The sequence below is a fragment of the Capra hircus genome, chromosome 13 (assembly GCF_001704415.2).
Source record: "Capra hircus breed San Clemente chromosome 13, ASM170441v1, whole genome shotgun sequence".
Classification (NCBI taxonomy): Eukaryota; Metazoa; Chordata; class Mammalia; order Artiodactyla; family Bovidae; genus Capra; species Capra hircus.
The window spans coordinates 68,579,843-68,603,522 of record NC_030820.1 but is presented as its reverse complement, the minus strand read 5'-3'; the positions used below and the strand labels follow the sequence as shown (position 1 = coordinate 68,603,522).

Below are 23,680 nucleotides of genomic sequence, written 5' to 3'. Positions count from 1 at the left end.
AACGCTTTTTTCCCCTTTATTCTGTCTGCTGTAAAGACAGACATACATATATTAATACATACATATATGCATAGACCCCGACAAAGCCTGGCTGAAGAACAGGGAAGTGAAGTTAGACCAAGGATTTCTCACACATTCTGGAACACTCCTTCTGCAGGGCCTCTGTCTTCTCAAAGTCTCCCCTTTTTTGCTGTCAGGTAGTCCTCTTCCAGGGAGCAAGAGTGTGGCTTAGTCTTATACAGGCCTTCCTCGGTGGCTCAGTGATAAAGAATCTGCCTGCCAATGCAAGAGAACCTGGGTTTGATCCCTGGGTCAGGAAGATCCCCTGGAGAAGGAAATGGCAACCCACTCCAGTATTCTTGCCTGAGAAATTCCACAGACAGAGAAGCCTGGCAGGCTACAGTTCATGGGGTCACAAAGAATCAGACATGACCGAGTGACTTAATAACAGTAGTAACAACGAAGTCCTATATTGGAGGGCTGATCTTTTTTGGCTGGCTTTTTGGTTCTAACCTCTAATAATTTATGTATTTCGTTGAGCGTAGCATTTCTCTCTATGGAGATATTTTCTTCCACTTTTGTGTCTTGCGGGGAAGAATAAAAAAATACCGAGTTGATCCTAAATCCTTGCATCAGTATAGGGCTTCTTTGGAGAAGCCACTTTTCTCCTGCTTCTCACTGTTCTGCTGCCTTCAAATTATTTTTCCCACCTTCAGAGCAATTGCCGATGTCTATGTTTGGTGCTGCTGCTGTTGACGATCATCTCTTCAGGCCTATTCTGTAAATCTATGGCCCTGTGGGTGGGCCTCAAGTCCCCTGAAGGAAGAAGGCACACCCAGTGTTAATCATCTGGGGACCAGGCCATGCTAAGCTGGAACATTCCATCTTAGCAGGCATGGAAGGGACCTCCCAGTCTCTCCACTTTAGTTTCAGCCTTTGAGGAGGTTTGATGTCTTTAGGGTGGTCCAGAGTGTGATGGGTTCAGCATCACTTCCTTGCTGGTGAGGTTTGATGAGAACTAAGAAAAGGCTGGTCTGCTCTGGGCCTAAAGTCAGCTGTGGGAGACCCCTTCTATGTTCTAAGTGAATATTTCTGGTTATTTCTTGCTTGTTCATTCCCTTCAGTTGGCCTAAGGCCTTTAGAAAAGACTCCTTGGAGCCTTAGAAACTTGTCTCCAAAACACTGCAGAATTCAGGGGAGGACCTCGCCTTGCCATTTCAGGGGAGCTGCAAAGAGACCAGAAAGGCCCCCAGGATAAACAGGAGCAACAAAGGATGTTCTAGAGTCCGTGTTTTCAAACCAAGACTCATGTTTTAAAATAGTCACCATAGCCCATCATTATCCTCTGAATCTTAGAGCATCCTTACAAAGTGACACTACGCTTGCTTCCATGTTGCAGATGATGAAACGGAATATTTGAGACTGTGTTCCTGCTACCCATCCGCCTTTGACGTCCTCTGTTTTCTGCTCTCCTTGGTGGACCTGTGCTGCATAGTAAGAGAAGAAGATGAATGTTTTTGTTGAACAGTTTTGCAGCGTGCAAAGCGCCATTGCAAAATTGGTCTAGCGGGAGAGTGGAAGTCTGTGTGGAGAGCAAGACAGAATTGTTTCTTCCCGTTCCTTTCTTTCTCTTTCCCTCTTCCTTTCTCTCTTTCTTTTTTCTTAATTTTCAGAACAGGATGCTGCAGCTCCCAGGAGCTGTGCAAAATAGATGGAGACTAAACCACATGCCAATAGATGAAGGATGTGGGACTCAGAAATATTTCAAGTCTAGGACTGTTTCCTCTGGCGCTTTATTTTGACCAAATTCAGAAGATGACCAGGTATGGAAATGCCCAGGATGGGGAACACAATGGCAGTGAGCGCAGAGTTAAATATGGAAGGATTCCCAAGCCCCAGGGAGCGACAATCCTTCTAAATCAGGACTTTCTGTACGTTTGCCTGGCACATCTCCAGGCCTTTCTGGAAGTGACCATGAGGACTCCTGTGGATGTTCAAGTATCTCAGTGTATCAATTAACGGGCTCTGACAAAGGGCCAACACACTGTGGAGAATGGAAACAATTCTGCAGATGCCTTGGCCCTCTTCATGATTTTACCAGCTCACAGAAAACCAAGAGAAGATTTTGATGCTTTTTTCTGCTTCAAGGATCCCAGTGTTTGTTCTCTTTCTCTGTTTCAGCCACCATCACAGACCCTGATGCTCTGACAACTCCTGAACACTGGGGGTGAGGATATTCATATCTGAGGACCTCGACTCCACGGTGGGAAGGAATTACCTGCGGAGCATGGTCTTGGAAAGAAATTCTCTCAGAGGTTGTGTGAGGACAAGCCAAGGAAACATAAGCCATAGCTCTTTGGAATCGTAACAATATTCCAAGACAAATGTTCCTCGGAGGCTGGGGTTTTTCCCTACGTCTGTCACACCCTCTGGGTGTGACATGGGGGAATGCCCTTCCCCTCCCTAAGCCACAGATCCTCATCTATAAAGAAGGGAACTTGGAATGCGAAGAACCCCAATATCATGCCTTGAATGGAGACATGTCGGGAATGCAGAAGCTCGGGCTGGTTGGGAAAGGATGGACCCAGGTCGGGGCAGGGCTTGTACTGAGTGATGAGCAAGGGGTGTGGTGACCAGGACATGAGCCAGTCCGGAAAGAAGGTCTAAAAATGTCTGATCTGGGGGCCTAAGACGACAGGAGGGAGTCTCCCTGGAGTGGCAGTCAAGCCAGGTCAGGCTCTGGGCAGGCTGCCTGGCTTGGGGAATGGCATCGATGTGTGGGGAGAGGCCGGACAGGTGTCAGGGCCCAAGCCAAGAGGACTGGAGGTCAGGACAGTGCATTCGTACTAAACTAATCGACAGTACAAGGCAGGCCCAAGTCAAAATCCATTCACCCAGGCAACACAGCATCACTGGGTGACCACAGAGAGACCCAGTTTTAAGACAAAGAGTTGGACACGACTCTTAAAAGATGAGTTTAAGACAACAAGAGTAATTCTAGGCTTACTTGCTTTCTCAGGGCAAATAGAAGTCTGTCTTGGCTGGAGAGCTGGAGAAGCTGGACAGACTCCTTTAGAGCAGAAATATGGCATTTTCATTTTAATCTAAATACAAATATTAATAACCAGCACACATGGGGTGCTTTCTCTGTGCTACACTATTCTAAGTGCCTCCCATGTGTGCACCATGGGCAGGTTGATTTTAAAGTTCGTTCTTATTAATCACTGTGGTAGAAAAAAAATATGTATTTTTGCCAATATCAAATTATGATGATATCTATCTGTTCAGCTATGACCTATGTCACCGCTGAAGAATCTAGGCAAATGTATAGAGAGTGGGGAGGGGCGAATGGAAACCTAAACAGACTGAAGACTCAGGAAATGGGGGCCCTTTCAATGACAGCATCTGTGTGAATTCATTGTCAGGCCTTCCTTTTCAGCAGGATCAAGGAATGAGTCATACTGAAATGTTTCCCCAGTCACTCCTGTGTCTTTCCACCACGAAGTCCATATCTCTAAGCTGGAGGTGACTGCAGGCAACATCTTCCAGCTTCTTCTACAAATGTCTCTTAGTTTCCTCTAGGTTTGGGTGTAAGGTGACTGTGGGAGAAAGCCACATGAGACATTAGAAGTGCTACTAGAAATAGTTTTTAAATGCTTTAATCACATTTGTGGGTTAGTTGCTAAGTCGTGTCCAATTCTTTGTGACCCAATGGACTATAGCCTGCCAGGCTCCTCTGTCCATGGAATTCTCTAGGCAAGGATACTGGAGTGGGTTGCCATTCCCTTCTCCAGGGGATCTTACTAAAGCAGGGATCAAACCTGAGTCTCCTGCACTGCAGGCAGATTCTTTACCATCTGAGCCATCAGGGAGTGAAAAGAGTGAAGCACATTTTCTTATAATGTTTGTCCTTTCTGACCACATTCCTTGGGAATACCAGGGACAGTCAGCTTTCTAATCTTTATGATGTATTTCAAAATTTAAAAAAAAATTCATTTTGTATTGGCGTATAGCTGTTTTAAAATGTTCTGTTAGTTTCATGTGTACAACAAAGTGATTCAGTTGTGGGTGTGTATATATGTATTCTTTTCCCGTGTAGATTATTACAGAATGTTGGGTAGAGTTCCCTGCACTATATAGTAAGTTCTTGTTGATTATCTATTTTATATTAATACAGTAATGTATATATGTTAATCCCAAACTCAACGCATTCCTCCCTAACCCTAATGATATTGACCCCGTAATCTCTCTGATGTTGCTCTTCCGTCTCTCTAGTCCCACTGAAAATGTCCTAGTTCTAGCCTTCACTATCTCTTTTTAAAAACTATTTACTGACTTGGCTGCACCAGGTCTTAGTTGTGGCACACAGGCACACAAGATCTGGTTGTTGTTGTTGTTGTTTTTTCCGGCTGCGGCATGTGAACTCTTAGTTGTAGCATGTGGGATCTAGCTCCCTGACCAGGGATCAAACCTGGGCCTCCTGCACTGGGAGTGTGGAGCCTTAGCTCCTGGACCCCAGGTGTCTGACTCACGTCTCTGCTTCCCTGATTTACTCTCTTCAGTCTGTCCATCACTCCCTCAGAAGCATCATCTTCTTGCTCAGAATAGCCATAGGCTCCTGTAACCTGCAAATCAATACCCAGAACCCACATCCCACATCTAAATCCCCTAAGAACTCCCCTAAATCCCCTCTCCGATCTCAGCTTTCATTCGAGTTCCATGCTCTTTGAGATCAGCAGATACGATCATGTTCTCAATGTCCCTAACTCAGTATCTTCCATCTGTCAAAAATATCCTTTTCCCGTCTCCATTTGTGAGTAATTAATATCAGAAAGTCCATCCTACTTTTTAGTGATCAAATCAAAGGCAAACCACTCTCAGAAGGGTTCTTGTAACTCCAACCTCACCTCATAACTAGTAAGGATCACACCCAACTCTAAGTCCCCAGTGCCAACCTTCTTACTTCTATTTTACTCCCTCTGAGAATTACAGGTTTCCTTGCTGAGAGTAGAGGGTACCTGTGAGCCTTTTGTAAGCTGGAACAACATTAAGTGAAGAAGCAATTATCTTAGGACACATCTTGTTAACAGAGGCATAAAATCGAGATAAAACAGAGACGCTATGGCAGCTTGACGCTGAGATGCTGAGTGTCATTCTTGAGGAAGGTACCTTGGTGGTGCTTCTCTCTCTGCTTGGGGTGCATGCTGTCTCTAAAAGACTTACTGCCAAACCAACACTGAATTCTATTTTTCCTTTATGCCTTTTTTTTTTTTTTTTGGTAAAAGTGAAAATTCTCTTGGGATTTCCTTCGGTTAGTGAAAACAGGTTCTAATGTAGGTCTTTCATAAAGTGAACTTTTGAAAAGCAGGAGAGACCTGTATCTGTGTTTGTGCCTACATTAACCACTGGCTGGGAACTCCATGAATGAATCAATCACAGTATTCAAAACTGAAACTGCCCCGGCACCCAGGAAGTTCATGGCAGCATGATAGGTTGCAACAAAGAAGCCAGTTCTTCATCTCTATTCGTATCTGCACTCCTTGTCTTATGATTTCAAAGTGCCCACCCAAGAGGCATTGCCTGTTTCCAGGTGCTTTCTTGCAGCTTGCCATAATCTTACATGCCTGGGCCAGCCTGCTGGAGGGTACGAGATACATGGAACAGAGCAGAGCCACTCCACTTGCTACAGTTAAGATCATTGTAGTTAAGTTAGATGTGTGAGCGAACCCAGTCAAAAATCAGTAGAGTCTCTAGATTACTTCCCAACTTACCCAGAAGCATAAGCAAAAAATTCTTTTATTGAATGCCACCAAGGTATTGTGGATGTTGGCATTATCCTAGCCAGATATAACTGATGCAGGTGAACCAAAATGCATCCAGCCATCTGCAGGTGTCAGTAGATAGCAATTCTCCTCCCTTAAAGTCTTAGATACAACGATGAAAAAAAAATACATGCATATATGTGCATATATATATGGCATTTACACACACATATATATATACACAATTGTACCAAATTTTATGTGTAGTGAGATTAAAATACTATATATGCACACATACTATAAATATAAAACACACATATGTATGATGTTGCTACACATATATGACATTTGTGTATTTATATAGATTTGTGCCTATAGGCACATATAAGATGTTGAGGTGAACTTCTGGAGAATAGGACAGGGGCATGAGGTAAGGGAGAGAATTTAGTTTGTGTTTTATTCTTTCATGTATTTCTCGACCTTATAATGAATATATCATAATTTAATAACTTACAATCTAATTAAAATAAGTAAAACAATTCATGCTAACGGTAGAAAATTTGTCTGTAAGGAAGAATAAAGCAAATGTTTTTAAAACCTCACATGCAGATTCTTTAAGGATTCTCTCATGAGATGACACACAGACTATGTTTTTGTCAATTCTTTTAACATTTCATCTTTACTCTTTGAAATTTTAATCAGTTTAAATCAAATTAGGTCAATTATACGAGGTAAGTGATGGTGGGGGGTATTTTGTCTTTCTCTAAACCCCAGAATATTTAACCCATCATCCATGCCATGTTTATTTAATAATCCTACCCCACACTTTGAATTATTTAATACTTGTATTTTTTATTCTGCATTTGAATTACTGTAGCTTTTTAGTATGTTTTGACATCTGGTAGGGCAGATTTCGCCTTTTCCATTTTATTTTGTTTTTACATTTTGAGTCACTTTCATGCGTTTCTTTTGTCTAGCTGAATCAGAAACAGGCTGTCAAGTTTTCAGCAGAGATACACACGGACTTTTGAGCTTTTTGTCTTTCACTAAGATTTGAGAGTTTCCTTTCTTCCTCCTCCTCTTCTTCCTCCTTCACCTTCTTTTTCTTCTTCATTCTTCAGGGTTGTTTAGTTGCTAAGTTAGGTCCAACTCTTCTGTGACCCCAAAGACTGAGGCCCACCAGACTCTTTTGTCCATGGGATATTCCAGGCAAGAATATTGGAATGGGCTGCCATTCCCTTAATTTTTTACTTTCTTTTAAAAATCTGTACTTCTCTCTCATGCCCCCGTCTCCTTCTCATCCTCCTTCATCTCCATCTCTTTATTGATTGCTATTTACATGATAAATATTCAAGCATACAGAAAATAAAAGTATCAATCAAAACACGACAGGTTGTGTTTTGTGTATGCATTAGGTATTTTAAGATGGAGATCTAAAATGTTACGGAAACAGGCATATTCCTCTACCCAAATTTCCCTCCACCCTCTGCTATAACCACAATTATGCAACTGGAGTATAGTCTGTCTATGCATGTATTAACCTTTATTTTCACAATACACATTTACTCATAATCATATATAGCATTGTTTTGTATATTTAAAACTTTTGTGCAAAATGCTCCATGCTAAGCATATTCTTTTGCATCTTAATTGTGTTTAGGGGAGGGATGACAATAGTATGTAACTTTTCTTCATAATTTACTCTGAGCTATTCAGAATATTTTCATGGTCTTGATGCTAAATTTAGGCTTCCCAGAAGCTCAGTGGTAAAGAATCCACCTGCTAATGCAAGAGACGCAGGGGATGCCTGCTTGATCCGTGGGTCAGGAAGGTCCCCTGGAGTAGAAATGGCAATTCATTCCAGTATTTTTGCCTGGAAAATTCTATGGACAGAGGAGCCTGGAAGGCTATAGCCCATGGGGCCAAAAAGAGTCAGACATGACTGAACACAGCATGGCATGGCAATGCTAAATTTACTTGACTCAAATTTTGTTGATGGCTAGTGCAACCAAATACCAGATGAGATCAGTCTTCTTCTGTTGAATTCTGATTTCATCATGTCAACCTGGTATTCAGACTATGAGGGAACCTGTTCTGTCTGGAGAATGCGCATGCTTCAGCTTCTCCTTTCCTATTAGGGAATTCCTGTCGGGAGCCTTTTCTGTGATCTTCATCTCAAAGGCTAGTCCCTAACCACTGCTTGGTCCCTATACATCCCCTGACCATTGAGCAGAGGACATTTTGCCCACTTGAGCAGAATTGTGGTCACAGTCTTACCCTGAACTTGGTACCAGTATAGTACAACTCTTAAGCCCCTACATTATGCACCAAATAGATTTCCCCAGATGTGTCTCCATAAACATCCTCAGCCTCATCTTAAACCTAAATTGAACCTGTTGTATTCCAGACTGGCTGTTGTCTCAGCCAGATAGTAGGTTGACCAAAAGTTTTGTTTGGGTTTTCCCATGCAATGTAACTGGAAAACTCAAATGAAAATTTTGACCAATCCTATATTTTTGTGGTACAGTGATTTATCTTGTTTTCATGTATTTCTTTGAACTTCTACCACCCCTAGCATCCAGATTCTTATTCTCCAGCTTCTAACATCCTGGTTCAGTCAGATACAGAAACTATACTGAGATGGTAAAAGCAACTTTTCCCACATCATTACCATGAACTACTGGTAGTGATTTCATGAAAAAGCGGTGTGAAGAATAATTTAGAGGTAATAACTGGATTTGTTCAGATTGGGTAATGTCTGTCAGGGGCAAGGGGATCCTTATGGTCTTGCTATTACTTGTCTTCTGCCACCCAAGATGAGAACTAATGATTGTAAAGCTTTTGACTATAAGCAAATACACATCCAATAAGGGAGTAAGAAAACAGCAAGCTACAAAAACAAAGTAAAAATATAGTTGTGTTCTATGTGTAAAGTAATCACGCTATAGTGGGTATACAGGGGTGGAAAGGTGGAGGACAGTCCCGAAAGTCATTTCATTTGGCATTTCATGTCTTCCAAAGATGGTTGCCACTGTATCTCCCATATCTCAGGCTCATCTGACACACTGGAATTCTACCCCCTCAAGAGGTGGTGTCTATGTCGAATCCTCTTGAGTCTGCCTGGGTCTCTGACTGCTTCAACACATGGTGTACAGTAGAAGTGATGCAATGTGGCTTTTGAGGCTAGGTTATAAGAATGCCACACCATTCATTTTGCTCTTTGAGGGATTCTCACTCTTGGAACTCAGCCACCATATTGGTAGGAAGCTCAAGCATCTATGGAGAGGTTCTCACAGGGAGGAACCAAAGCCCGCTGACCCACAGACTGGGTTGAGTTTCTGGGCCAACACTCATCATCAACTTGCCAGTGATGTGAGTGAGACATCTTGAAAGCAGCTCCATCAGCACCAAGTCAGTTGCCAAAGAACACCATTTTCCTAGCATCTTTCTTCCTAGACTGCTGTAGAGCTAGTTTGGAAGCTGTAGTTTGGTCTTAAAGATTGAGGATAAGAAAGCATTATTCAAGTTCTGGTTGATGCAGCTGCTGAAGTAGTCTCTTGTGGTGATTTTTTCCTCCGGGAATCCTTGACTATTTGCTCACGTACACCCTAAGCCTTCTTACGTCAGCATCCTAAGGATACTTCTTGTGTGGTTCCTTATTGTTCTCTAGCCTCCTCAAAGTGTTCCTTTTGCTGTCAGCAAAGTTTTCATGCTTTTTGCCAATGTTCCTTCAAAGGTACAAATTCAATATCACTAAGTGTTCAATAAAGCAATCAAATAAAGTATTGCTAAGATGTGTAACAGAATTCACATTAAAGCAAGACCTTGTCCGTTAAGAGAAACAGATATAAGTGAATGCCTTGAAAATTCATGAGTAGAAATATAAACTTCTGCTTTTATGTTAAGTGTGTGGTCTTTTATCTTTCTTGATGGAAAAAATATCTAATTCATACATGGCAAGTCAACTTTTAAAATTGCTTGTAAAATCCAGGCAAAATCAACTATAACTAGTGTCAAGACTGAGGAAGGTGAAAGTCCCTGTGTTTGACCTAGGGCAGACTAAGTTTGCATTTATGTGTTTATTCCTCAACACCACAAGTTCAGGGGCATCTTAATAAAGCATGATGATAGTGGAATGAGTTCCCATTCAAAGCAGTGAACTCCTGTTTTACTAGAAGCCAAAATGTTCTCCACCAGAAATTTTTTATAGTTCAGAGGAACAAATTCATTTTTAGGCCCTTTCAAACACTGTGATATTCTATATTAGAATTTAATCCTGGGCCCAAGTGCCAGTTCTTCACTGTGCCACACAAGTCATCTTCCTGGGGACCAGGTCTTCCAAGAACATAGCGATCCTCATGCCTCAAGTGTGAAGCATAGGTATCTTGTTAACAAGGAGTAAGATCTGAATTTTCATAGGCAAAGTACTCAGATGTGCAAAAATGTAACTTTATTAATTTTATTATTAGTGAAGCTAGCTGAGGTCTTTAGCCCTATGTCCACTCAAACCTTAATTGCTATCCCAAAGTAATTTGCCACTTTCATTTTAAAGTTTAGTTCATCTTGTGCAAAATACTTAAATTCACAATGTTATTTTTGACCTCCTTCTTTCCTTTACACAGAAATTATTTTAAATTTCTGGTGAGTTTATTTTTATTGTTATCATTGTATCTTTTTAAAAAAAATAAAAATTATTGACTGGTGTATACTTATTGGAATCTTACTGACAAACACAAAATCCTCCCATGGTTAGTGAACAGTTGTCAATTGCTATGCAAAAGGTCTCTGGGGGTTTTGACTGAGATGGTGTTGAATCTATAGATTGATCTTGGGAGAATTATTATACCAATATTGACTCTTCTGATCCACAAACATGGTATGTCTCTTGTTTTATTTAGGGCTTCTGTCATATCTCTGAGCACTACACAGTGGTTTTAGGTTTAGAGGTTTTGCGCATACTTTGGGAGACTTTCCCCAAAGATTTAAAGTTGCATATACTTTAGGAAGTGCTATGATTTCTGGCTATATGTATCAGTTTTTCACTATGGAATGCCAAATTTAATCTTTGATAATATTGCTTATCCTGTAATCTACATTGTATAATATGAATATAGATATTTTAATTTATTCCTTAGAATTTACATGGTACATAATTTTTCATTCCCTTACCTGTGACTTTATGTTTAAAGTGTGCTTCATCCTATTGTCATATATTTGGGTATTGTTTTTTTACCTCCTCCCACAATGTCTTCTCTTGGAGTGTCAAGATGAGTAAACTTCAATATAATTACTAATATGGTAGGTTTAGATATGTAATGTTCTTTTTTCTATCTGTCCTAACGTTCTTTTTTTTCTTTCTATTTTTTGCCTCCTGTCTTAGTGTTTTCTGCGTTAATTATTAGTATCCTATTATTTCCACTATTAGCTTATTAGCTATTTCTTGCTTTTATTATTACTAACTGCTCTAGGGAATACAATATACTTCTTTAGTGTGTCTCATTCTACCTTTAAATAACATCATATGTAATTTATTGAATAATGTAAGAATTGTACAACCACACACTTCCATTTATCCTCTCCCAGTTTTGCTCTCATTCAGTTATTTACTCATCTGTTGTAAGTAGTATTATTTTTACTTAAAAAATGTCTTTTAAAGAAACAAAAAATGAGAAAAAAGGTGTTTTATGTTTGCTCAAATGCATACCATTTCTAATGCTTTTCATTTCTACTGTATAGATTCAAGTTTTCATCTAGTACCGTTTTCTTTTTATCTGAAAAATTTTCAATATTTCTTGTATAGAAGTTCTGCTGGTGATAAATTGCTTCAGCTATTTATTTATCTGAAACATTATTTCATCTTTATTTTTAAAATATGATTTTGTTAGTATAGAATATTAGATTGGCAGTTTTGTTTTGCACTTTTCCAAGTGGAAGGGAAGTTGAAGGGTTTAAGGGCAATTTATAAGTGCCATGACTATATTTGTGTTTCCGGAATATTCCATGGATAGTATCATAAAGAACTGTTTGACTTCAAGCAGGTGTAAAAGCAACAGAAATTGGAGATTGCTAAAATAATCCAGAGAAAATTTGATGGAGTCTTAAATAAGTCAAAGCATGTGGGAATGGTGCTAAGAATATTGATTTGGGAGATATATTGTATTATCAGAAGGTGGAGATCATATATAAAAAGCAGTGGAGAAGATGTACCCTTGCACCTTGGTTGTGGTACATGAGTGAGGAGAGGTCCCACTTACTGAGATGAGGATTTACAGAAGAAAGGAGAGATTTGTGATGTCAGTGGCAATCATCTCCTTAGTGGCTTAGGTTCTAGATTCGGGTGACTGCCTCAGATTCCATGCCTGGAATTCACATCCTCCACTGGGATGAAGCCCTCATTTATTTGGGGGCCAGATCCACTTCCAGCTCTTGCCCCGGTTCTCTGACAGGGAGATAAGACCCTTATTTTTCTCCAAGCAACCAAGCATGAACTTTCATTTTGGAAACTGCATACACAATTTTGAGGGTGTCCTCCTTGCAGGCTAAAGAAAGCTGAGTGCCAAAGAATTGATGCTTTCAAACTGCAGTGCTGGAGAAGACTCTTGAGAGTCCCTTGGACTGCAAGGAGATCAAGCTAGTCAGTCCTAAATGAAATCAACCCTGAATATTCATTGGAAGGACTGATGCTGAAGCTAAAGCTCCAGTACTTTGACCACCTGATGCGAAGAGCCAACTCATTGGAAAAAATCCTGATGCTGCAAAAGATTGAGGGCAGGAGGAGAAGGGGATGGCAGAGGATGGGATGGTTAGATCGCATCACTAATTCAATGGGTATGAGTTTGAGCAAACTTCAGGAGGTAGTAAAGGAGAGGGAATTCTAAGTACCGCAGTCCATGGGGTCACAAAAAGTTGGACATGATTGAACAACTGAACAACAACAACCCTTCCAGGACTCTGGCTCTGATATGTCTCCTTCTAACCTAGACTGGGTAGTTAGGATTAACATCCTTAGGGTAAACCCAGTTCGGATCAGCACCTCTGAAAGTGGTGCTTGTCCAGGGCTACTAGTCAGAGGTATCTCCAATCATGCCAGCCTCCCCAGGCTCTCATTTTGTCTGCTTCGACTCTCTCACTGGTTCCAACTCGCATATCTGAGTTCACCCCAAGTTATGACATTATTTATACTTTTCCTTTCAACTTAGAGTATGAAACGAGGATAAATCATTCAACCTCTGTCGCTCATTTAACCCCTGTGTAAACTGTCTGAGGGTTAGAGTGATAATTACCTTTTTCAGGGACAGAGTTAAGGGGGGGCGTCAATTAAGTCTTGCCCTGTGCTTTGAGATCTTTCAATGAAAGGCTCGGGGTTATTACTGTTAACAAGATACCAAAGGGCTATTTGCCAGCAATGACTCCCTTCGAGCCAGCATGTCTGTCATTAGTAATTTGGGGGCTTGGCACAGAGTCATGGGAATGTTTTAATGGCTTCTGTTCAACCCCAGAAATAGATCTCAAAGTTGCAAAAAGAAATGCTTGTTTTCTCTGTTCTCCTCTATTTCTGTACACGTGGTGACTCTCAGGGGAGATCTCAGGTTCTCTGGCAGAGCGTAACAAAGTGGGCAACAGGGTCTTAAGCTGCCCCAATAATCTCTGACAATTGACAGTGTTGGGATCAGTCCCTGAGATGGGTTATACCACCAGATAGCAACTGTGGCCTAAAGCTGAATTTCTGGAGCCACCTGGAGACTTTGCTAATGCCGTGAGGTTTGGGAATGATACGTAGGAAACTCTTTCTTTAAGAAATATTTGGAAAATGTTTGCTAATTTGAACAAGTTATTTTATTCCTTAGCCAGCTCCCAAATGCTTTTTCAGAGCTGCCTTTATGAGTCAAGAAAGAAAAAAAAGAGCATTTTCTGTCTGGGAGGCCTGGACTTGTTTCTAGAAAAGAGGGCAAAGAATATGTGTGTCCAACTAGGCTTGTGTTTAGCCCTCCATTGGGTAAGTCCGTGATCTAGCTTCATTTCCAATAAATTCATTAAACAGTTCTTTTGAAAAAGCTCCCTCTTCTTCTTCTGCCCCAGTTTTTCCCTTCAGTTTTGCTCCATTCTTTGCTTTATATTTAATCAGTTCTTTTTTTCTGCTTGCCAAGGTGTGATACACTGGAAAAAGCAGTAGCTCTGTTGATGAGAAATAACTTTCACTCTTACTGATGGTGAGCTAGGGCAAGTTGCTTAATCTCTATGAATTTCATTTCATTTTCTGAAAGAGAGGTGGTAACACAGGGGCCCAGCAGATGTCTGGGATGATTGAGCCAATGTAAACATAGTTATATGAGGTGTTGTAGATGCAAAGGGTCTCACAAACTTGTCAGATTGCTGAATATAATCAAAAGGGTATGGTGGGGACTGTGGCAAACTGGAGCATCCGTGCCCCAGACTCAGGGAGCAGTCATTATTCTGCTATAGCAAATGCTTGCCGGACTTCCTTCTTTCCATTCTTTCTTCCTCTCTCTCTCTTCCTTTTTCCTTTTCCTTTCCTTTTCTTTTTTTTTTTTAACAAGTAGGAAACTCAGAAATTTATACCAAATTTCCTTATTTTTAGGTGTTAAATTCATTTCTTTTTGAAAAACAGCCTTGAACAGTAGAAAGATTGTTGCGGTCTGGGTTTGGCTAACAAACCACCAGTTTAACATTTATGGTTTATTTTACTCTTCATTTATAAATTTCTGCCTTATCCTCTTCTTCACCCTTCTCTAATACTTTGACTTTTCCCTCCCATTTTCCCCCTGACACCAACAATGTTTTCTTTACATGCTCTTAAAGTGACACCAGGTTCTTTGCTTGGGGCGTATTCATATAAACCATGATTTCTACATTCTTCCATCAGGCCAACTCAAATTCCCATGTTTTTTCATGGCCAACAGTGCAAAGACAACAGCAAGCCCAGAGTTTTGAAAGAGTTAAGCCTACTTCTGTATTCCCAAGAGGAAAGTAAAGAACTACCCTTCTGACTTTTACTCAAAAAAAAAAAAAAAAAGAAAAATCTTGGCTGTCGATATGATCACCAGGAATGCTAACTCATCAGCCACTTGGGGCCATAACTGTGGCTGTGTTCACCAATCCTTGGCCACATAAACGATGCCAATCCTGAGCCTGGTAAGGAATTGGCCTGAAGAAGTCATGACAGTGTGGCTCCATTGCCTTTCTGGAAAAATATGCTAAAGACCACTGGTTGTTTAATAATAAAATGTACCCTACAAGGTATGTTCTTCACCAAAAATGAGGCGATTCTTCCTAGTTGCAATGTCTTGCCTTTTTTAAACTCTTTTCTTGGGAGAAATGTGACTACCCCATTTAGGACAAGAAATGATGTAATTATGATTCGCATGCATGCCTCAATTTTCTACTATCTGACCGGGGCAGACATCACTAATTATTAAGGGCACTTCTTCAACTGAGTCTAGATGTAGTCCATGGTCTTTATGTATGTCACGCGCGTCACCAGTCATATGGGGTTGAAATGTGAGTAAAAGTACAGTAGGCCCAAAGTGAAAATAACCCAGATATATATTAACTGGTGAATAAATGGTAATATTTGGCCATTTACTTAATGGAATACTATTTGCTAATAAAAATGAATGGAACGTGAATATTTACAATGGGGATGAACCTCTAAATGTCATGCTAAGTGAAGGAAGTCTGACGCATAAGACCACATATTGTATTGTGTTGTCCAAAAAGTTCATTCAGGTTTTTCTGTACGATCCTACAGAAAAATCTGAATGAATGTTTTGGACAACCCAATATGGGTTCACATATATGAAATGTCCAGAAAAGGCAAATATGCAGACAGAAAGTAGTGATTATCTGGTGCTGGAGTAAGAAGGAAGAGTGACTGCAAGTGGGTTCAAAGTTTCCATTTTGGGGTGATAGTATGTTCTAAAATTAGACGGCAATAATTGTACAGCTTTGTAAATGTACAAAAGGTGATTGAACCATACACTTAAAACAAGTGACTTCAACGTTACGTAACTTTTATTTCAACAAAGCTGTTAAAATGCACATATGATTGGCTTGCAGACGTTAGCTCTTCAAAGTCAGGGAGCCACGGAGGACACATCACTCCAGAATCACCCACTGACTTGCCATCTGATGTTAAAAAGAGGACTTTCTTCCTCTGCGTGGTTTCTTCATGAGTAGTTTCAGGTGTTGGAGCTGATGCTCTCTTGGGAACTTTTAAGCTCTGATAGTCCCTAAGAAGACATTTTGGCTAAAATCAAGTGTAGTATGGGGGCTTCCCTGGTGGCTTAGTGAAAAAGAATCCACCCACCCGCCAATGCAGGAGACACAAGAGAGGTAGTTTCTACCCCTGGATCAGGAATATTCCCCAGAGTAGGAAATGGCAACCTGCTCCAGTATTCTTGCCTGAAAAAGTCCATGGACAGAGGAACCTGGTGGGCTACATACAGTTCCTGGGGTCAAAAAGAGTCAGACACAACTGAGCAACTGAGTCTGCTTCCTACACATAGTCCCTAAGAAGAAGGAAAAGTAGGACTTTGCTGGTGGTCCAGTGGTGAAGAATCCATCTTCCAATGCAGGGGATAAAAGCTGAATCCCTGATTGGGGAACTAAAATTCCACACACCTTGGGCAACTAAGTTTGAGTGCTGCAGCTAATGACCCTGTGAACTCTGGCGCCCATATGCCACAACTAGAGAGAAGCCTGTGTGCCACAACGACTCAGTCAATGCAGCCAAATTAGTAAATTTTTAAAAAAGAAGGAGAAGCGAGAATGGTGACTGCTATGGTTTGGCACAGTCACCTACTAGGCTGTGAAGTGTGGCAGGACTTGCTATCTGCCAATGCTGTACACCGAATGTTGAACAGAGCCTGACTATTGGTATAAGGAGATCAGGATTATAAACACCTAAGCGACCCCAAGGGCTTTGCAGGTGGAACTAGTGGTAAAGAACCTGCCTGCCAATGTGGGAAACATAAGGGATGTGGATTCAATCCCTGGGTCAGGAGGATCCCCTGGAAGAGAGCATGGCAACCCACTCCAGTACTCCAGCCTGGGAAATCCCACGGACAGAGGAGCCTGGAAGGCTACATTCCATAGGCTCACAAAGAGTTGGACATGACTAAAGCAACTTAGCATGCACACATGCAAAGGACTCCACAAACAATATGAAAATTATTAGAGTCTACCTGGAAAATCCCATGGATGGAGGAGCCTGGTGGGCTGCAGTCCACGGGGTCGCTAAGAGTCGGACACGACTGAGTGACTTCACTTTCACTTTTCACTTTCATGCGTTGGAGAAGGAAATGGCAACCCACTCCAGTGTTCTTGCCTGGAGAATCCCAGGGATGGGGGAGCCTGGCAGGCTGCTGTCTATGGGGTCGCACAGAATCAACACGACTGAAGCGACTTAGCAGCAGCAGCAGCAGTTTCATATGCAATGTGATGGATGACAATGTTTTTTGGTGTGTTGTTTTCTCAGAGGGTATAAAACATTGGATATAAAATATCACCCACGATCACCTGTTCTGGTTGGGTAAGTAGTTACAGTGAGAAGAGGTGTGTGTGTGTGTGTGTGTGTGTGTGTGTGTGTGATGTTGAGTGTGTTGTGTTGGGTGGGGATGGGCTTTGGAGAAAGACAAGCCAAAATTTCCTTTCTGGTCTTACCATTAAATCCTGTGGAACATGTGTTTAACCTTTCTGAGTCATCTCTAAAAGGGGGAAATCTAAACTACCTCATAAGATGCTTTGAAAATTTTAAGAAATCTTCTCCATTAAATATCTAGAGTAGTTCCAGAAACATATTAGGTACCTCCTCAATGTTTGTTTCCTAAGTTCCTGTTTTTATAACCACCATACCAAAGTCAGGGACTGCGTGGTGATGGTTTGGTCTACACAGCAGAGACAAGGAAGTGCTGCAATTGTCTGTTAATTAGACACACAAATGCAGTCAATGGAGGCCCCGCTAGCTGTAGGGGAACTCAGCTCTTCTGAGAGACTGTTAGCTCAGCTCTCTGGCCTGAGACTCAGAAGATCACTCCTGCATTGTTAAGTAATTACCCTTTTTGCTTGTCTCTTTGACCTGCAGCTTCTTAAATTGAAGTTATAATTTTTGGTAAGGATTTTTGGAACAATGAATATTCTTTTACATCAAGGCCAGGCCAAAACCTCAGAGAATTCTAAGACAAATGGCCCAGAAGCCCACCCAAACCTTTGACTTCACATTTGGCCAAAGCATCCAAGTTTCTGTTTCTGCTTTGGGGCAAACCAGTGGCTGTGCTTTCAGCTCATGCGTCCTTTTAAGACCAAGCCAGAAAACTCTGGAAGGCTGGGTGCTGTCGGATGTTTCAGGGCCACACACACTGAGGGACAAAACCAACTGAAGCAGAACTTTTTGCATGTCTCATTCTGATCACCGCAATACAGGGCTGTGAGAAATGTTCTTTAGGAGCAAGGGTGGAAAGGGATTGAACATTTGTGGGGCCTACTTTATTCATGGTGCTTAAGATGTTTGAAAGTATGAATGTGTTAGTCGCTCATTCATGTCCGACTCCTTGCAACTCCATGGACTGCAGGCTGCCAGGCTCCTCTGTTCATGGCATTCTCCAGGCAAGAACATTGGAATGGGTAGGCATTCCCTTTTCCAGGAGATCTTCCTGATTCAGGGATTGAACGTATGTCTGCTGTGTTGCAGACAGACTTTTTACTGTCTGAGCCACTAGGGAAGCCCGCAGTCTTCTACTCACTTATCTAAGATGTAAGAATAAGTTTGATTGCACTTTTACATAAGTAAAGTGTCCCAGGTTCTTTGTCGAAACAAATTAAGCAATGCCAAATGCACAGGGTAAAAAGTGAAAACACCCCCACACCAACAACAGTATTTCCTTCTCTACTTGTCCTTCCTTGTTGAAATTTTGCTATTTATTTACCATTTGTGAAGTATAGTTGATTTTGAATGTTGTGTTAATTTCTGCTGCATAGGAAAGTGATTCAGTTATATGTATATACAAATATATATGTATATGAATATATATATGTATATACATATATGTGTGTAAAGTGAAGAGTACTAACTACTGGACCACCAGGGAATTCCCTATATATATATATATATTTAATGTTCTTTTCCATTAAGGTTTATCTCAGGAGATGGAATATAGTTCCTGGGCTATACAGTAGGACTTTGTTGTTTATCCACTCTATACATAAGAGTTTGTATCTGCTGATAACAAACTCCCAATTCATCCCTCCCCCTTGGCAACCACAAGTCTGTTCTTTATGTCTGCAAGTCTGTGCATGTTTCATTTATAAGTTCATTTGTGTTATATCTGTGTTGAAATTTTCATCTCAAATGGATTTCAAGAATGTGACTGTAAGGGCACACTGCTGTACAATCTTCCTATTGATATACTCTGCTGACTTTTCTGTAGGATTACATTCGGAGTTGCCCCCTTCTCTTTAATGATTGTTTACCAGCCTATTTCATACAAGTCCTCAGATTTGCTTAGTCATGCCCCATCCGTGGTCATACGCCTTGTTTCTTGTTGGCTGTACATGTAACCCTTGACATGCTTATTTGTGCATCCTTGCATATTCATCCTTCAACAGAAATTTTTTGAGCAAATTATGTATCAGGTGGAAGACTAGATGCTATGAATGCAGCAGGGACAAGACATTATTGCTTCCTGCCTTCACAGAGTTTGCAGTCTAGCTGACTGTTACATTTCAGATGCACACTCCACCATGTCCTCACTCTTGCCGTGCTCACTAATACAATAACTACCCCTGGTTTATAGATACAAAGCCTACAGCTTAAAGAAGTATATGAACATTCCCAAAGCTGTGTAGTCCTTCTGTGGCATGGCTGGGAAGTATCTCCATATATGCCAAACTCCCATCCTGTCTGTCACCTGGCCAATGACTAATATTTGGTCAGTTTCAAACACTCAATGAAGATAGCTCAAATTTACACACCTGGCATTGGATCTAAAGCTCTTGAGGTCCAGGTTGAGAGTAACAGAAGCAAAGAGGTTAGTTTCCATAGTTTGTAGAACCATGACCCAACAGTCTACAAGGAGGAGCAGGGAGATTCCTGCTCCCACTATTCATCGAGGGTCTGCCCTGGAGTTTGGCATATTGGGTTTGCATGAAGGCTGCCATTATCGATTTTTTTATTTTCAGATTTTTTTTAGTGTGGACCACTATTAAAGGCTTTATGGAATTTGTTGCAATACTACTTCAGCTTTAATTTTGTTTTTTTTTGGCTGCGAGACATGTGGGATCTTAGCCCCTCAACCAGGGATTGAACCCATACCCTCTTGTGCTGGAAGGTGAAGTCTTAATGACTGGACTGTCAGAGAAGTCCCTACCATTTTCATTTGAGTGGACTTGGGCAAGTCATTTCTCTATCAGATTCAGGCTTCCTTGTCTATAAAGTGGAAATTATCAAGATCAACTTTCCTGAGTGGTTGTAAGGTTTTGATGAGTCCTGCATGTAAAATGTTTGGCATAAAATATCAACTATTATTATTGCTCTTATATTATTATGTCTTCTGGTGCTAAATCTGACTGCCCTCCAGCTTGTTCTGCCAATTCTGGGCCCAGCACCTGCTTCCCCACCACCTTGGCTGTCCTCAGGAGCCCTTGAGTATTTCTCAGCAGGGCCTTAGTTTCCATCTTAAGAGAATGTGAACATGATCTGGCCTCAAGATAGTCCAGGCATGCAAGGAGCTTCCTAATTAGAAATGGAAGGGCAGGCACAGCAAATGGTTTTTTGAGGAGCCATTTACACTCACCGTTTGGGGACCGGGTGTGATTTCTTCTTAGGATAACTCCGTAGAGATCTGTGGCCAGTTGTCATGTAGTTTCCAGAGTCTTTTCTGTCCTTTGAAGACCTAGCTTGGAACTTGGCCCTTTGGCCGGGCTCTCACTGCCAGGCTAGACAAGCTGCAGATATTATTTGTCAAGCTGGGGCTGGGTTACCCGGCTGGGACACTCACCACTGGGCCAGCCCAGTGCTTTCCCAAGCTGGGCTGTCTGCCATGGCTGGAGAGATGCCAGCAGGGAGGAGTTAGGACCTGTGCAGGGCCGGGATGGGAGCCCGAGGTGGCCCGCAGCTCCACTGGCGGGATGACTGACATCAGCTCCTCCCAGGCAGCAGGTTCAGACAGGAGTAGAGAGAGGCCGCCTGCGCTGGGTCAGAGGGGGCACGGGGCAGCCAGGAGAGGGCCCCCCGCCACCTGTCTGGGCTCCTTGGGGCCTGCCAGTTTTGGCATGGCTGTTGGGGAAACCTGTTGGGTAAGCTCCCATGTGTTTCCCCATAAGGCTGGGTCTTGCAGTCCATGCTGCAAAGCGGGGATGAGGGGCGGGAGCTCTTTATTGACGCTGACATTTACTTGAGAAGCTGCCAAAGGGTGGTTTATGTTTCTTAAACAGAGATATGTTATGATAGGGAGGCTGCTTCTGTGGAAGTGACGGCGAGCCGTGCCCAAGGCTGTGCCTCCCCTGACGTGTGTCCCTCCCCTGACGTGTGTCCCTCCACCGGGCGGGGCGATGGAGGGAGCAGAGGGCCGGGTTTGGTGGGGAGCGCGGGTAGCCACCCCCAACACAGAGCATGTGACCTTGGGGGAAGTCAGGTCACCTCCCTGGACTCCACTCTCTGCATCAGCTGGGTGAGAATGATGCCCTCTCACCCCCTCAGGGCCCTTTAGTGAGTGTCCCTTCACTCCATCCTCCCCTTGCCAGTCCAGGTATCTCACAAATATGATCTCACTTAATCCCTTAAAGACTGCATGACGTAGGTACTATTATTAGCCTTGTTTCACAGATGAGGCACCAGAAAGACCAAATCGTTTGGCCAAGGTCTCTCTCTGAGCAAAACAGGCAGAGCTGAGATCTGACCCCATGCTGACTGGCTCCAATGTCTCCAAGCTTAACCAAGATGCTCTGCTTCCCAGATCTTGCCTAGCACCCCTCTCTGTTCAAATACATCAGCCACTCACCTTGGAAAAGCTCAGTTGTGGATATGATGATCTGATGAATACAGGTCTCTTTTATTGGATTCTGACCTATGTGCCTTGTGGTTTTTTTTTTAATTAATTATTATTGGAGTATAGTTGCTTTACAATGTTGTTTTTGTTTCTTCTGTAGAGCAAAGGGAATCAGTTTTATGTTTACATTTATCCCCTCTTTTGGATTTCCTTCCCATTCAGGTCACCATGGAGCACTGAGTAGAGTTCCCTGTGTTATACAGCAGGGTCTCATTAGTTACCAATTTTATGGTGGTTGTTCAGCTGCTCGATTGTGTTCAGCTCTTTGGGACCCCATGGACTGTAGCCCGTCAGGCTTCCCTGTCCTTCACCATCTCCCAGAGTTTGCTCAGAACTCATGTCCATTGAGTCAATGATGCCATCCAATCATCTCATCCTCTGTTGTCCCCTTTCTCCTCCTGCCCTCAGTCTTTCCCAACATCAGGGTCTTTTCCAATGAGTCAGCTCTTTGCATCAGGTGGCCAAAGTATTGGAGTTTCTGCTTCGGCATCTTTCCTATCTATTTTACACATAGTATCAATAGTGTATATATGTCAATTTCAATCTCCCAATTCATCCCAACCTCCTCCTTTGGTATCCATGCATTTGCTCTCTATATCTGTGTCTTTATTTCTGCTTTGCAAAGAAGATCATCTATGTCATTTTTCTGGGCTTCCCCAGAATGGGTAAAGATGCCTCAGTGGTAAAGAATCTGCCTACAATGCAGGAGACACAGGAGATTCAGGTTCGATCCCTGGGTCAGGAAGATCACCTGGAGGAGGAGGAAATGGCAACCTATTGCAGTATTCTTGCCTGAAAAATCCCATGAACAGAAGAGCCTGGCGAGCTACAGTCCAAAGAGTTGGACATGACGGAGCAACTGAACACACACACACCATTTTTCTAGTTTTTGTTAACCACCATATCACCAGGACCTAGCTCTGGGTTTAAGATGAAACTTCTTCATAGCAGCACGTCTATGAGAGGCTGAATGGAAGATCAACTGAGATAAAGAAAAAACAGGAAGCCTTCGTGCACTGCTCTAAGCTCACCAGAGGCACTTGGGAAATGTATATACCTGGGACAGACTCACTGTGGGGCTAAATTTACCCACTGATGTCAATCCTCAGGGCAACATGCTCGGTCATGGGTGGAGTCACCCCCACGTGGCAGCCACTGGAGGGATTTATTTGCCTCATTTGATCTTCCCTTCAGCCTCTCATAGACATGCTGCTGGGAAGTTTCATCTCAGCCACAGATGAGGAAGAAGGACAGGGAGCATGTTTTGCAGTCAGGCCAGCACTGGGCATGAGCCTCACAGACCTTCCAAAGCTTTCAAGAGTGGCCTCCCCCAGCGTCTCTCCAAGGTATCTCCTGCGGAACCTTGGAAGGTGGCTCGGACCATCTTCCTGCCATGGGGAAGAGGATTTCCATCACTCAGCCATCTAGGTCTTCCCTTCAGCTTCTGCATCAGCCCTAATGAGAAACATCTTTCAAGTGCCAAGTGGTTGAATAGCAAGAAGGAGGCGGGAAAGAACTTGGCTTCTGGATTATATGTTCTCCCTTCACTTCTCTGCAGTCTGGATTTCTGGAGCCTCCGGGCATGAGAGGAGTCGAAGGCCAGCCCTGAACTGTGGTCCTTAGATGGACACGCTCTGCAGCCCATTCGTGCCTTTTCCCAGCTCCTGGAGGCAGCATGGGGATGGTACATATGTGTATCTGTGTAAGGAGACACTCTGCATCTCATTTCCAACTCTGAGGACTCCCAAGTTTGTGGGAAATCTGATGTCTTTTAAAAATTCTGCAAAATTTGGCAAGAGTAATTCCCTCTTCCATCACGCTCCCCCTGAGTCTCCTAGTCAAGTTCTGGAGCAC

General features: G+C 42.4%; 1 long non-coding RNA gene across 1 annotated transcript; it reads right to left on the bottom strand.

Moving 5' to 3' along the window:
• On the bottom strand, positions 1–20,887 carry LOC108637426. The gene is made up of 3 exons (XR_001919074.1): positions 20,573–20,887; positions 1,368–1,487; positions 1–276 (listed from the first exon to the last, which is right to left on the bottom strand). It is a non-coding gene; the product is annotated as an uncharacterized LOC108637426 (long non-coding RNA).